Here is a 17,016-nt window from a genome sequence, read left to right as displayed (position 1 = left end):
ACAAAAGAGAAATATACTTTCATTTATAAAGATAATCATATAAGGCTCATCATGATATCAATATTACATTCTGAAACAGGGGGGCGTGGCCGACAAGATAGCCGCATGGAACTTGCTTCTATGGTGCTTCCGCTGGGACACAGGGAGATCTGTCAATATCATGTGGTGCTGCGTTAGCACCGACCCCACGAACATCTGCCCATCCAGGAGCCATTGCCCGGCATGGGAAAATGGTGATTTGGACCCATTAACATTGCGGAGTGGACGGCGGCAGGCAGACGCTAAGGAGACGAGTCTGCCATTTTGGCCCGACACAGACGCCTCCGTGGCCAGGTTTGAAGCAGAGAGTCAGCGGCTGGTGGCTTCACCTACTGATGTGGAGGTGAGGGAGTGTGTGGTGACTGTTCCTGTTCCCGACCTGAGGAAAGTATGTTTGTGTTTGTCCCCTTTCCTTCAGAAAGGAGAAAAGCAAGGCCAGTGCCGCTCCCTTGACCCCCAGCATTTCCAGCCGCTGCTGCAGAAGATTGTGATCAACTGTATCAAACGCGGCTGATAAATCAAGGAGATCAAATAGTGACGTTGGACAAGTATAAATCGGATCCATACGTCCTCCCATGTGGAGTTACACAGGGAGTCCATACCTTTTTAACGTGTACGTATCTGAACTCGCCCCTCTGATCCGAGAGTTCGGTTTTAGTCTCACGTCTTATGCTGATGACACCCAGATAGTGGTGGCAGAGTACATCAAGCCTCCCCCACACTACCGTTTCTTGTGGCTGGTACTGGCTAAACAACATGTGGCCATGTCATGGTTGGGCCACAATCCACCAAAAGTGTCGCTATGGGTTAAGGATGTGTGTGAATGGGCTACAGCTGAGGCGGTCCGATTAAAGCGGATCAGACATGCCGAAAAAGTGGAAGATGATGTACATGCTTGGAGGGCAATGCTGAGAGACAAGCAGGAAGAGCAGACACCTGGCACTTCCCAGTCCAATAACTCAGAAAATGAGATGCCTCGCAGATGATAGGGTGACCACCACAGGGGGTAGGATGAAACATGATTTCGATGCGAGAGATAGCACACAGAGGAGGATAGGAAGGAGAAGTGTACATACATATACATGGAGGAGGGGTTAGGGAGGGGTTTGGGGAAGGGGAGTTTAACTAGTAAAAAAGGAGAAAAGCTGAGGGGATGAAGTGACATAATAAACTGTTAAGTGCTACTCATACACTGGAAATGGCACTGTATGTATACAATTTCTCCTTTTTTGTTTCTGTTTCTCTTTCTGTAATGTTTCAGAATATGTCTAAAAAGATTAACCATCTGCACCCGTTGAAAATGCCAATAAAGATATTTTTTTTAAAAACATTCTGAACCAGAAAGCCCTCGATATCTTGCAGGTTTATCTTTCAAATATCCCACACTTAACATTGGGACAGGACCTCCACTGATGTATCAAACAATAGGGCTTTCGTTTTTGAACGATTGACTCTATAACTCCCAATAGCGGCGAATTTCAGGTTTTTTTCCAGAGCAAATTTGATATTTGTTTTCGCCACTTTCAAAAATAACATTATGGCAATGGCATACAGTTTAAGTTTTTCCATTGATAAAAATGTGAGTTTTATTGCCCTTGTTTACGTATGGAGGTGGCAGGAGGCTCAATGAAGAGGGCAAAAACATTTAAGAAACATTCCTGCTGCAAACCTCTAGTGATTTTGATTTCTTCTGCCTTCTTGGGGCTTATAATATTGTGTCAGATGCATTGTTATAAAGTTTGATCAGTACCATCGTAAACTGGGACCGAAACCTGTTCTTTTCTAAGAAAAGAAACAGATTTTTCCTGCTCACAAGGGCAAAGGCTTTCCTGGAGGCCAAAAATACTAAAGCTGGAGAATCAGAAAAGTAATCTATCATTTCAATGAGATTATTGGTATTTGTTGAAGGCTTCCTCCCAAGTTACTTAGTTAATTTGTACATTTTTATATAACTCTGGTGGTGACCCGTCACTGCAGCAAGATTCACAGCTCACCAAACTGCCTAAGGTATCTACTGATTCTCTCTCAATAATAGCACTAATTATCTCCTGTGACTAATCTCTGCTGAGTTTACCTGGCTGTATTATATCTGATGGATATATACCTTTATAATACATGGGAATCTGTATTCTTTGTATAAGTGTCAGTCTCTAATTTCTTTATAATTGGCAACTTGTGATGCACCAGGTCTCCAATTACAAAGAAAAGACATCAGAACACTGCTATTATAAGTAATTACAGTTGAGTTCTGACGTCACAATGCCTGTTGCCAGAGGCAGCAGCTGAGGTAATAGGCAGGTCAGGTCATGGAGCATAATTGGAGCAGGTGTTTAAAGCAATGAAAACAAAATGTTGCTTTTCTTTCTTCTGCTCTATTTTAACCTCTTCGATGCCGATGACGGAACGGTTCCGTCATGCACGCTTGTTGGGCTGTGCTTATGACGGAACCGTTCCGTCATGGCCCCGCCCGCGCTCAGATCTTTCAGCACTGCGCGGGAATCCGCGTAGCGCTGAAGAGGTTAATAGCTTACAATGCCAAGCTGAGAGAAAATGTTTATTTTTTGCACTCTTTAGGTAGAGAGAAGCTAGAATATTTCTGCATCTTTCTACACATTCTGAGCTACTGTAGTTTTTAGAAAAATAAATCTGACTTGTATTGACCTATTTCTAATATCTGTTTGCAACCAATATCTAACAAGTCTTTGATGTGTTTAATTTTGCACTAGAGGTATTAATTTTATTCTTCACATTTGCAAACATGATCGCTCTTTCATATGAAAGAGCTATGCACCAAGGCTTTAAGTGGTTTGTGGGAAACGTGATGGCGTTACCATGTATTATATGGGATAAAGTACCCTCTGGCACACTTAATAAGGATATTGCAAGTCACCTCGGAGTTCCATAACCTTGTGAATGAACTCGGCCTTCAGCCTCGCTTATCTATATGGTTATGGAACTCCTCAGTGACTTGCAATATTCACCCTGGGAGGTTAAGCAAGGGGTCAGACAAGGTTGTATCCTGGCTCCCAATTTTTTTACCCTACACATTAACAAGTTGGGGGACACTTTGTCAGTTGCTTGCAAAGACATACCCAGGGTAGGTACTAAAACGTATCCCTGCTCTGCTTTATGCAGACGATGCAGTGTTACTTGCTCGGACAGCTGTGGGGTTGCAAAGCTTGTTAAATACTTTTACGGTTTTTATGCTCTCCCTTGATCTATCTATTAACCCCTTCGCTGCTTCTGTTGGCCAACAGCCGTCGCGAGCACTACCTCCATAGTGCTGCGCACGTCCTTTGGCCAACGCGGCCCTGCCCTCCTAATTAAACAGCCGCACCGCAGCAGAATTCGAACCGCGGTTAAGCGGTTAATTTTTCCAAATCACATGTTATGATGACAGGCTGTAGAAAGTCCTGTGTACGCTGGTTCTTCTACAGGGAAGCAGAACTGATAACATTTTCCACTTTTCCCTTTTTAGGAGTGCTGTTTGACAAAAGGGGGTCATAGGTGGCACAAAGAGCACTTAAAAATAATACCTTGGTTAGATCATCAGGAGCTACTGTGGACTTTGCTGGGAGATTAGGGACCAAACCTTTACCCGCCCTACTCAAGATTTACAATGAAAAATGTCTACCCATGCAACCTATGGCTGCGATGTGTGGGGTTACAAAGAAGTCAGTGAATTGCAGGCATCTGAGAATAAACTCCTTTGCAGACCCCTAGCAGTACCCACCTGCACCCCTTCTTTTATGGTACACGAGGAGCTTGGTCAGACTTACATTTCCAACCTTATTGCCTTGGCGCCTTTAATGCAGTGGTTAAACATTTGGGCGAGCCCCAGCCCTGAATCAGCTGGTTCCAGAGGAATGTTTGGGGCTTGAGAGGTCTTTGAACATTTCATGGCTGGGTTATGTTCTAGAGCAGTTAAAGAGTTTAGGGCGTCCTGAGCTGTTCACGCATCATAGGCAGCTGTGCCCTAGTGATTTGAGAGAAATCAAATTAGACTTCTGGCTAGGAGGTCGGGTGAAAGGGAGGACAAGGAAATCGCTAAGCTCTCAATAAGGCAATGCATAATACTGAACCCATAGCCCCTAGGGCAACCCGATTGGCCCTATATTAACAATCCCTACCACAGCTTTCACTTGACCAGATTCAGATTTGACTATATTAACTGGTGTTTAGCTGTACCCATAGGCTTCCCAAAAGTAGGTGCTCAAAAGCATGGTCCCTGTGATCATTTCTCAGAACAAGATGTTCTATATTTTAACTTTTTTGTGATTTGTACAGTCATTTAAGTAAAAAGTTAATGTTACCGCTTTTAAGGAATTTTAATTTTGCACAAGTGAAGCCTGCCTTGATATATGTGCAACTGCTGTCCTCTCCCTTGATTTCGTTGAGGAGTTGCTAGTTTCCTTACAGATGCACTAAGAAAGAGGAAGAAGCTGTTAAAGGAATAAAGAGTCCTTCTTGCCCTTCTGTTGTGATGAATTATATAGGCATTGGTGATGGGCTGTTTCACAGATATTCTGATTGCACAACATTTCTTGTACTTTATATTTTACTGTACAATGCAATCTGCACTCTATTTATTTATTTTTTTAATTGATGTTACGAAATAATAAGTCAGGCATCGTACAGCAATGTATAAGGACATATAGACATGTGATATAACATCACCTATTTACCATCAGCACAGTATAATACTCTTTAACAATGTTAAACATCCAGAAGTGTCTTCAAATGGCAACATACAAGGATCCAATACCCTTAAAATAAATTTCTAAACAGCATGTCGATTCAAGTCATTCTCAGTATCCTGGTGTGTACCAGGATGTTTGGCGAAGCGAATGGCAAATTATGAAAGCCTTCAGGATATAATATAATGAAAAACATCGTAACAGAAAACAATCACCCCACCTTCCCTCCCTCCCCGCATGCTTGGCCTGTAACATCCAACAATGGTATTTGCATATCATCCACTACCAGATGTGTATGCGTTTCGGCTTCAAAGTCTGTCTGAATGGAGCTGTATAGTCCTGTTAATTTACCTATCACAGCACACAGGTAGCATTAGGAGCCCAAGTGTCCCATATTCGCAGGTCAGACCTCTCTGCAACGGCCCCAGCATATCCTAGTAAGACAAAATATCTATTGCAGCGTATTCTTCCAGCATTGCATACCAACTTAATGAAATCAGTGTTTTCCATAGGCCCCTAAATTCCTCCTTTTGCAATTCAGTCCCTTCTGCTCTACGCCATTTCAACATTTCAATATGCCATTCCAGTAAGGACGGGGCTCTAGTGGCTTTCCAGCGTGTGGTTATGGCTCTCTTGGCCAAAAGGAGCGCTAGGTTCGCAAAACGTGAGGCAGGTTTGCCCTTCTTTTCAGTGGGTCCCAAACCCAGTATACAGCATTTCAAGGTGTCATTCCGGTGTACCGGGGCCACTGCCGTCAATATCTTGCACACCGTCGCCCAGTAATGTCCCAGTCTAGGGCAGGCCCATACCATGTGTATCAATACCGCGTCGGGTGCGTGGCAGCGCGGGCAGTCATCATTCGCCCCTTGAAACATAGCGCTCAGTCTGTGTGGGGTTAAAAATGCCCTGTGTAGCAACATCAACTGTATAAATTTAAACTTGGGATTGCGGGAGACCTTCTTGGGGAACCCCAATATAGTGTCCCATTCTTTAACCGTAAATGTACGACCCCCGTCCCTTTCCCACTTGTCGCGTAGCGACTGTTGTGAGATCACCCTCTCGACGCCAATCCCATGAGTGAGCCATTTAGTCAGTCGAGCCCCGTTACCCATTAGGTACTGCATGGTAAGCAGTGTGTTCGCAGGTGGTTCAGTGTCTTCGGGCGACCACGTGACACGTATGTATCTAGAAAAATGTGCGTGTAATAGTAACAACGTATCTGGGGCACCATGAACACATACAAACGTTTCATGCGACATCAATACACCCTCCGTAAAAAACAAATCCTAGTTTAGTGATGCCCGCCTCAGTCCACGCCTTTAGAGTACGGTTAGAGGTTACCCTGGAACGTGTGGGGATACCCAGCAGCGGAATGGTGGGGGCATACGGTGCCTCCCGTCCAGTATATCTTACCGCACTCCGCCAGTAAGTGACAACTAATTTCAATAAGTGGGGCGTCGATGTCAATGGGGGGCCTGTGGTAGTAAGAGTCTGTGGATGATCCCCTTATCCCTATCTCATGCTGACATATCCAGCTCGACCTGCAAGCCAATATGCCAGCCATTGCAGCTGGCTGGCATAACAATACGCATGTAAATCCGGCACCCCCATACCTCCCTGTGGCGCAGGAAGTTGCAGCATCGCCAGGCTAATACGTCTACTCCCTATGCCCCAGATTAGCTCCGTCACCAGTGAGTTCAACACTTTAAAGGACCTCATGGGGACAAGTTGCGGCAGGTTGGTGAAGAAATAAAGGAGTTGTGGCAATAGTACCATTTTTGTGATGGCTACACTGCCCGCCACCGACAGGGGCCATGAGACCCAGGACTGAATCTGGGATTAGAGAGCGGCAATTGCACGCCCCAGGTTGCCATCCAGAAGGTCCGAGGTAGTGCGATAGATTTGTATTCCGAGATATTTAAACGTGTCGGGTGCTATGTGTAAGGTCCAGGGACTGTACCGGACCTGTTTTTTTCAGCAGGTTTATCCCCAGACGTTTTGCTTTTTTGACCTCCTGTTTTGACCTGTTTTTGTTGGTTTTATGACTCTGGGCACTTTACTACTGCTGATCAGTGCTAAAGTGCATATGCTTTCCCTGTAAATTGTTGTTATGGATTGGTGTTTCCATGATTGGCTATTTGATTTACTAGTCAGTCTCTAGTAGGGGTGGGCAGAATTTGCATAGTCACGGTACGCAAAGCTCCGTGAAACGGTAAAGAAATCTCCGCGAGTACGCGGAATTGCTTGTTCGCGATGCTTTTTCCTGTTCGCGAACGCTCTTTGCATGCTTGGGGGAAATATCTTGCGAACACGCATTTTGAGAACGCGCAAAAAATTCCGCGAAGCCGCAGAACGCAGAATTTTGGGCAATTCCACGTTCTCCGCGGAACGCAAAATTACCCAAATTCCGCGAGCGGAACAGAATTTACCGCCCAGGACTAGTCTCTAGTGCAGTGCACTGTGTGTGCCCAGGGCCTGTAAATCAAGTGATACTAGTGGGCTTGCAGCACTGATTGTGCCACCCACATAAGCAGCCTGTATATGTAACTCTGGCCTGCCATTGCAGAGCCTGTGAGCAGTCTAGTACTGCCATGTCGATTTGGCAAGTGCACCCACTTGCCAGGCCATATCCTTCCCTTTTCTTACATGTTAGACATCCCTAAGGTAGGCCCAAGGTACCCCTGTGGGCACGGTGCAGTGTATGTGAATGGTAGGACATGCCCTGGTGTGTGTGGCATGTCCTGATAGTGAATTACTGCCAATTTCGTTTTTCACTATTGCAAGGCTACCTGTTCTCATAGGAGAGAATGGGGAGTTTGTTTATAATATCTTATACACATAACTGGACCTGGGAACAAGGTAGGAAAATAAAGTTTAGCATGCCTGAACTCAGAATGTTAAGATGCATCTTTTAGTGAGGGTGATTTTTACACTCTGTGTTTGAAAATGCCACTTTTAGAAAGTAGGTATTTTCTTCCCTAACCATCCAGTGTGCCTCTGCTAGGGTTGTGTATTGCATGTCTGGCTTTTTGGATGACAGGGGCTGGAGAGGGTCAGTGGATCCAGAGAGCCTGGTGAGTCAGGGCTGGGCTGAATAGACCTGGGCTGCAGTTTGAGTAGGGGGAGGAGATTTCCTTTCACCTGAATGGGCCTAGTCTGCCTTCAACAATGCTGTCCCCACCTCCTGCCAGGAAGCTGCACCAGTGAGGACAGAACTGGTTTTGGCTGGGTACAGACACTCTCTGCCTTCAGAGAACAACGGATTTTTGTGTATAAAAAGAGGGGCCCAGACTTTTAGATCACTTCTGGGAATCAAGAGGAACCTTTGCCAAGGAGAAGAGCTGGAGACTCTGAGCAGGAATACTGCCCCTGTGCTCTTTGCTGTCAGGGTTTGGCTTGCAGTGGCTACTTCCTGCCAAGGAAAGGAGAAAAGGACTGTGTGGTTTGCTTTGTCACCTGCTTGAGGAAAAGATCTCCAAGAGCTTGAAATTGAGCTTACCTCCTGTTCTTAAGTCTCATGGACACAAAGACTTCATTTCTTCTGTCTCTCTGCATGTGGAACTGCTGTTTCAGCTGCCACAGAAGGAAATTCCAACACCGACGCTGGCGAGCGACACCATAACCTGCACCGAAGGCCGTGGGCGCCACTCATGAAGAGCACGGCCACTACCCCGATTTGCACCGTAGGCCCGATGCCTGCTGCCACCGTGCTGCATTGAATGCGAAGCCGTCGCAGCGGCCGCTGCCTGCACCGGAGCCAAGGACACCGCTCGTGACATCCACGACGCAACGTCCCGACTCGCACCGCAGCCCCGACTTCACCAGTGCTTCATCAACGCGGAGCCGATACTCGACGTGGGTGACTCCTGAATCCATCGACACCCCACTGTCATCAGGAACCGCCGCCCCGCCGCCACCGTGACATCACCTCCCCAACACAGTAAGGAACTGATGTCTCACCTCCCCTGCACCGCAGTAAGGAACTGAGGCTTCACCTCCCCAGGGATCGTAAGGAACTGATGCCGCTGAGCGCCAACAAAGCATCACCTCCCTGACACCATGCACCACCTTTGCTTTCATCGTTTCCAAGGTACTGTTCTTTGTGGGTCTGCTTGACTCCACGTCCGTTGCCGCGCACCTCGCAGTTGGCACCGGATCTTTATCTGTCAGGACGTCATAATAATTCCAGGTGGAGTTATTTGTTGCTAAAAACTTTAATTGAGTGAATAACCTATTTTGGAGGATATCTTGATATCTGTATTATGGATTTTTGTTGTTTGGTCTGTGGAAATATGGATTTTTCTGGTCAGTTATGTCCCCTATCTTGGACCCCAACGGTTCTATGTACATGTCACAAGTACATGTATGTTCCCTCCAGTTCCAGTTATGAAGACGCAAATACATGTGCGTCCACCGTCAACATGTCCTCTGTCAGATCCGCCATGAATAGGCCGGATATTCCATTCCTAAGTACAAAAGGCCACCGGCTTTGTATGGCTCACTTATGCCATTTTACAGTCCAGGCAAGTAGGCCCTGATTCTGTCATCAAAACTCCTCTTGCCTTCTGCCTCTGAAAGCTCCAGTCTGAGCCTGCATCTGTGACCATGAACTCTGTCTCATTCTCTGCGCGGCTCACGAAGCCTGACATCAGCCTATTCTCTGCCAAGAACTGTATTTCACCTTCGAGTTATCTGCTTCCCCCTCAGCCGATGCATTCCTGCCTAGTAGTTTAAGTAAACATTCTTCCAGCTACCAAGCAAAGGGCCCGGCTTCTCTGTCTTAATGCAAGTAATTCATAGCCCTGTTACTATGGAAGATTCCTGCCCTCGCATTTAGTGTAGACACTTAGACGCTTGTACACGCACACACAGTCAGTATAGAATAGATTCTGTCCGAGAGTCCTTCTTTATGGATAACACAGTTCTTTAAACATAGGATGTTAGATATGATTTGGGATTAGGTTGACTTGACCCCTCAGACTTCTCGTCTCCACATGTAGAGCTAAATGTCAAGTCCCCTTCACCCCCTAGTTACACGTCAATTACACGTCATGCTGCTGCGCGCGCATCTATGCCAAGTATTATCTTATAGATCCACCTATATATGATCTCGTAACCAATTATGTTCCTTTTTTCTCCTAGTTCCACCCATTTTCGGTTACGTAGACAATTCGTCATTTTCCTTATCAATTGTTACGCCTATTGCATTTGCTTCATTGTAATGTATGTATTATAAAAGCCATTTCATGTCAATAATGTGTGTGCTTCACTTCCTGAACCTTCGTGGTGACGGAACATTGGGAGCAACCGATTATAATCGAGTTAATGGAATAAAGCCCATTCCGAACCTCTAATACCACGGATTCTGCCTCTCATTTTACTGAGCTATTTTATTATGTTTCTGTATCAAATTCAGTCCCGGTAAAGGAGAAATATTTACCACATGAATGGCGCCCGAACAGGGACACTTTCTCATCTCACGCGCCGGCGGTGAGTTGCAGGCCCGGTCTCCTGCCACAGCTGGACGGACAATAACGCGTACCAGCAGGATTTCCTGTATCTCCCTCCGGTCAAGCGGGGGCGACTGAGACTGCGATCAACACCCAGACGAGGCGGTGAGAAGTGCGAAGTATCCCGACCAGAGCCTAGCTGAGAGAGCAAGATCCGAGGTATACAGAGACCCACCAGTCCGAAGTCAAGCCCAGTGTCCGACGAGTCGAGTCGAGTCGAGTCCAGTCCGAGTCAAGTTCAAGTTACTGAGGCCTTCCGTTTCCGAAGCTACCCGGTGAGTACCATTGCTGGGGAGGCATTTCTGACGTGCACATAGGTTGTGCCGGTCAAGACGGGTTTGGGTACACAAAATCCGGTCTGCACTGTTTTAGCAGTGTATCTGTACTGTTTAGCAGTATATCAAGTATTCCGAAGTATTCCGAAGTGTCTAGTTATTGTCTAGTTACTGTCGAGAATTAAGCTTGGTGATTAGTTATGCAGACGATCATCATTGTTGTTTTAGTTAAGGTTTAATGTTTAATGTTTAAATATGTTTTAATACGTTCTGTATATTGTGGTATGAATGACTGTTTATTATCGTGTTTATTGTATTAAGTCTGTTCAAAATCAAGTATCAGGTCAGTGGTCAAAATCAAGTATAAGGTCAGTTCTCAATATGCCGCTCTTTTCGAAATTAAGACAGATCACTACTAGAAAAGGGGCTCTCGAAGAAGCCGTTCCTATTCCTCCTAGGGACACTCCAGGGCACTTCATGTATCATAAACATGGCTTAGACGCTATATTATTTCTTGATTTATGGGTAGACTACACCAAGGGATTACCAGAAAGTCAGAGGTGGCCCACAGCGGGAACCTGGGATGCAGAGTGCATCATGAAAGTAGAAGAAGAGTTATGGAAAAGGAAAGTCAGACAGTCACAGAAAGATGCCATTGAATTATGGCGTAAAGAATCACATAGACGAACAGAAAAAGCACGTAGACAGGAAGAGAAGAGTAAAGAGAATTCCAATAAAGTTCAAGAAAATCTATTAATTGAGGAAGGTACCCGAGTGAAATCAGAACAAGTAGACAGACAAAGAAATGCCCTTATGAATGGTATGTATCCCCTTCTGGCCGAAGGATTACCTAAGGCTACCCCAGAAATACCGAAAGACTTGCCACCCCCATTGTTCCCAATAAAGGTACATCCTAAGGGGCATCCTAGAACAGCAGAAGACGTTTTTCTTTCCTCATATTTAGATGACACGGCTCCCGAGTATGCTAATTCCGCCCCGCATAGACCGCATACCAGGGAGGTTCAACGCTCAGATCCAGCACCTGTATCCCTACAGCAACAAATCGAGTCACAAGTTCTGGCAAGCACATCTGTTTCTACATCCGCTCCTACAGCTGCTTCTATAGCTGTGTCCACACCTATAGTTGCTGTATCACGTTCAACGAATCCTTTCACACCCGACACCCCAGATGGGGCCACGGGAGGTGCTACCAATATCTTTTCTACGCCACCCAGAATAAATAAACTCACTTTTCAAGAATCAGCACATTCACGTACACCCAAACTCCTTAGTGCCCGTGCGCTTAAGGAACTTCTTGTAGATTGCAGATATGACCCTGTGCCTGGAAAAGAGGACGAAATGACCCTAGCATCATTGCGTATCAGACGAGCCGCAGTGTATTTAGGGAAGTTACCAGGAATGACTGCGCATCTAGATAATATATACCATTTTGTCCACACAGGGCGAGATCCAGGATGTATTAACAGAGCTATGGAATACCAGAAGGTAGAGATACAGGGGGAACTGTTACGTTTCCTCATAAACTGTGTGATCAGAAATCAAGACCGACCGGGGGTAGACCCGGAAGCAATGCAAATTCTTACAAGATGGAGCCAGAATATATCAGAAGGGAGACATGATAAACAAAATTGTATAATAGCCATGTGCCGAAAGATCCGTAGAGAAATAGAACGACTACACGAAGAGAGATCAGAGGTAGACGAGTTCGAACAAAGTGAGGAAGAAGGGTCAGGACCGCCCACAGGACAGTCAGAAACTATAGCCTATGTAGGTAAAAGAAGATCTTGTAATAGTACGAGATGTCTTAATGACCCGATACGCCCGATATGTCCAGACAATAACAGGAGTTTCCCAACACCCATAGTCCATATAAGGTCTAGTGAGCATTCGTTCCAAACAGCTGACAAATTACTCCGAGAACGAAGGGGTTATCATTTCCTCGATTCTATGGATGGACAAGATTTAGCCAGGGCAGCTGTCCATTGGGTGGACAGTCCCGGAAAATATAGTGATGATACAGTAGTACGTACATTCTTGAATCTTACCCCAGATGAACAGAGGTTAGCTGGGATTTATATGATTCAACAACTCATTATACTATATCGAAGTCAGCATTCAGATCCTGGTCCCTTACCCGACATATTGACTGAATTACTCACGAATAGATGGAGAGGTGCAGGTACTAAATTAATTAAAGAAATTCTAGAATCAAGAAAGCAATATATTCTTTTTGTATGTTCAGAACATGTTCCATTGCCCGTCAAGGAAAGAACCACGTATCACATAGATAGACAGAATCCCTTACGAGAAGTGCACCCAATAAAAGGCGAGGACAATCAGTTTAGACGCGTATTTGTATATACGCCCATATCGAAAATAGAATTGTTACAAATGAAGAAAGTGGTACCCAGTCATGACAAAGACCCAGCGGGTTTTCACCGAGAAATTAAAGACATGTTACTCATGGGAGAGTATACCTACCCCGACATTATGACAATATTAAAGGTATTGATGCCTGCTGGCATTTATGAGAAACTCAAGGAAAAAGAGTGGGAGGTAGGAGACCAAAAGATAGAATGGTCAGTATTAGAAGCAGAAGAAAGGGCCCGAACTGCAGGAGCAGGACTTGGGGACAAAACTAAGGCATTACCAGGATTACTAGTACAGGTACTGCCGCGTTTATTAACTACGAAAAAGGAAGACTGGGGTACAATTTCAGCCTGTAAACAGAAGCAAGATGAGGACACTAGTGATTACTATGCCCGATTTGAAAAATGTTTTGGTATAAATAGTGGCATAAAAGCAAGTAGCGAATCATACCCACATCTGTTTGTAACAAAATTAGTTGAGAATGCTCTGCCCCCAGTAAAGAATAGAGTATTAAAGTTCGAGAGTACCTGGCAAGGTAACACTCCATCACAAATGTTACAAATGTTACAGTACCATCACAATAGAATTAGAGAAGAACAAGAACATGAACACAGACGCATGAAAGACACGAAAATGAAAATGTTAGTTTCCCAGACAGTTCCAGCTGAAGGACATAAAAAGGGTATGACACATTCCGATTCAGCAGGACCTGTAAAAGGGACATGCAATTATTGCAAAAAGCCAGGTCATTATGTACACGATTGTCCAGTTTTAAAACATAATATCAGCATAGGTAAAACACAAGAAAGATCACGGCCACTCAGACAAGATCAGAATGAACAAGGAGCTTTGCAGCATGCCCAGGCCATGCCAGCCGCACAACAGCCAATACAGTTTGTGCCAGCTGCACCACCGTTGCCTGTTACTGCCACACAGACAACAACACGACAAATGTATCAGACCGCACAGTATGAATATCCTGAGTACCAGCGTTACGCATGAACTAGCCTAGAGAGGGAAGTTGACTTACCCCTTATCGAGATACCAGTAGATCAAGAAGGACCTTATGTACACAGTGAATTATTAGGTCAAGATAGAAAATTTTTACTCGATACAGGGGCAAGTCGAACAACAATAAAACGTAGTGAAGTTCCAGGGGCACCCCTCTCAGGCTCACAGAATGTTTCCCTGGGTTTTTCAGGAAAGCCCATTGTTAATGAAGTGTCACAGCCTCTTCCACTTACGATAGGACCTTTGACCCGAACTACAGATTTATTGCTTACTAAATCATGTCCAGAAAACCTGTTAGGAATAAAAACGTTAAAGGCTCTAGGAGCTATAATATGTTGTTCTCCGGAAGGAGTAAGATTGTTTTTACGTGATTTTAAAGGTCACTATGTATCTAGAGACATGGATCCCCGATTACAGACTTTACCGACACGTCTATGGGCACAAGGCCCTACTGATGTTGGTTGCATGAATATTACACCATATCGAGTCACATTAAAGGCAGGAGTGGTGCTACCACGAATGCGACAATACAAGTTACCCCCAGATGCTGTAATGGCTTTACTACAAATCATTGACGAGCTCATTACCCAAGGAGTAGTTGTAGAAACAGACTCCAATGTATGTAATTCACCAATAATACCGATTCTTAAACGAACAGATCCTAAGGCCCCGCCAGTATATCGATTGGTTATTGATCTGCGCGAGTTAAACAAATGCATTGTGCCACAATTCCCTGTGGTCCCAGATATCTCGTCATTACTGACAGCTATTGATTCCGAAGCGACATTCTTTACTGTAATCGATCTCAAGAATGCTTTTTTCAGCGTCCCAATAGATCCGGAAAGCCAATATTTATTCGGATTTAGTTTAAATGGACGTAGCTTTAAATTCTCACGCGCACCTCAAGGATTTACAGAAAGCCCCAGCATCTATAGCCAAGCACTGAAACGAGAACTTGACAGTTTACACATGCCAGTTAACACGGCTCTGCTTCAATACGTCGATGATCTGCTGATCACCGCCCGAAGCGAACCTGAATGTGAAAAAGCATCACTGACAGTTTTACAATTTCTAGCCGAAAAGGGGCACAAGGTGTCCCCTTCTAAGCTGCAATTCTGTGTCCAGCGAGTTATTTATCTTGGACACTCGCTGTCCAAGGAGGGAAGGCAGCTTACACCAGACCGCATTCAGTTAATAGCTAACATGCCAATGCCCAAGACACAAAAGGAGGTGCGGGCTTTCATAGGCCTCACTTCATACTGTAGACAGTGGATCCCGCAATATGCCTTTCTAGCAAAACCACTCATTCAGTTGACAACACAGGAGGCAGCCACATCGACTGTTCTCCCTTGGACTCAGGAACATACACAAGCTTTTGTAAGCCTAAAGAAAGCTTTATGTCAAGCACCTGTTTTAGCAACGCCATGTTACAGAAAACAGTTTACACTCTTTGTTACAGAACGCGGAGGTACTGCTTTGTCAGTACTCACACAGGAACAAGCAGGAGCACACAAACCATGTGCTTATTTTTCTAGTACATTAGATCCCGTAGCTCAGGCTTTGCCTGCATGCCTGAAATCAGTAGCAGCGACAGCTTTAGCAATAAGACAAAGCGATGCCATAGTGTTAGGACATCCATTGACAGTTCAAGTACCACACACAGTAGAAGTCCTTGTGAATGGAACGCAAACACAACACTTGACTATAGCACGACTTACAGGGTATGAACTTACATTGTTTCAGCCACATATAGAAATCAGACGCTGTAACACATTGAATCCTGCCACACTTTTGCCAGTAACCGGAACAGACCCACTAGCTCATGACTGTATTGAAGTTATTACTATAACGACGAAACCTAGACAAGACTTGACAGATGTTCCATTGTCAGATCCAGACCTGACATTGTATGTAGATGGTTCATGTATGAGAACAAGTACAGGAGAGTTAGTGGCTGCTTATGCAGTCACAACAGATACTGAAGTCATTGAAACTAATCGTATAAATACTTTGTCAGCTCAAGCCGCAGAGCTTGTCGCTCTGACACAAGCCTGTATTCAAGCCACAAGTAAAAAAGTCAACATATACACTGATTCACGTTATGCATTCGGAGTCGTACATGACTTCGGCGTGCTGTGGCGAGAGAGAGGTTATTTAACTTCCCACGGTGCCCACATTCAGCACGGACCCCTCATTCATGCCTTATTAGATGCAATACATCTACCTACTGCAATATCAATTATGAAATGTAAAGCTCATACGAAAGTTACTGATATCATTTCTCAAGGCAATGATTTAGCCGACAGAACAGCTAAACAGACTGCTCAAACCCAAACATCCGACATGACAAAGACAATAGTCCCGATGCCGACACATTGTATGACAGTTAAAGATCCTACTCTTGACGTAATTGACATACAGACACATGCTACACCAGACGAAATAAAGAAATGGACTGAATTAGGAGGGATCCAAACGGACCAAGGATGGATGATGAAAGAAAAGTCTGTATGGTTCCTTCCTGATTCAATGGTCCAAGTCATTATTAACACTATCCATAGTCCAGCACATCTAGGAGAAAAAGCTATGCTAGACAGCATTCAACACATTTGGTTCAATAAACATTTACGAGCAGCAGCCAAACAAAAAGTCCGTACCTGTATGATCTGTTGCCAGTTCAACCCAGGAAAAAGTGTTCCCGTAGAACAGGGTGGATTTCATCCTCCTGATCACCCTTTTGAAGTCCTCCAGATGGATTATATCCAGATGGAACGATGTCGAGGATTCAAATATGTTCTCGTAGTTGTCTGCGCTCTGTCCCGTTGGACGGAGGCATACCCGGTTTCAGATTACACTGCCCCGACTACTGCCAAACAGTTAGTTCGAGAATTCTTCCCACGCTACGGTTTACCACGTGTTGTCTACTCAGATAACGGCCAGCCGTTCTCATCCGAATTAATGAAACATGTTTCACTTCTGCTAGGATATCAGTGGAAATTCCACTGTGTCCGACACCCCGAGGCAGCAGGTCTCGTAGAAAGACATAATCAGATACTGAAAATCAGACTGTCCAAAATATGCAGAGAGAAAGGG

The sequence above is a fragment of the Triturus cristatus genome, chromosome 12, assembly GCF_964204655.1.
Source record: "Triturus cristatus chromosome 12, aTriCri1.1, whole genome shotgun sequence".
Lineage (NCBI taxonomy): Eukaryota > Metazoa > Chordata > Amphibia > Caudata > Salamandridae > Triturus > Triturus cristatus.
Note: the sequence above shows the minus strand (reverse complement) of the source record.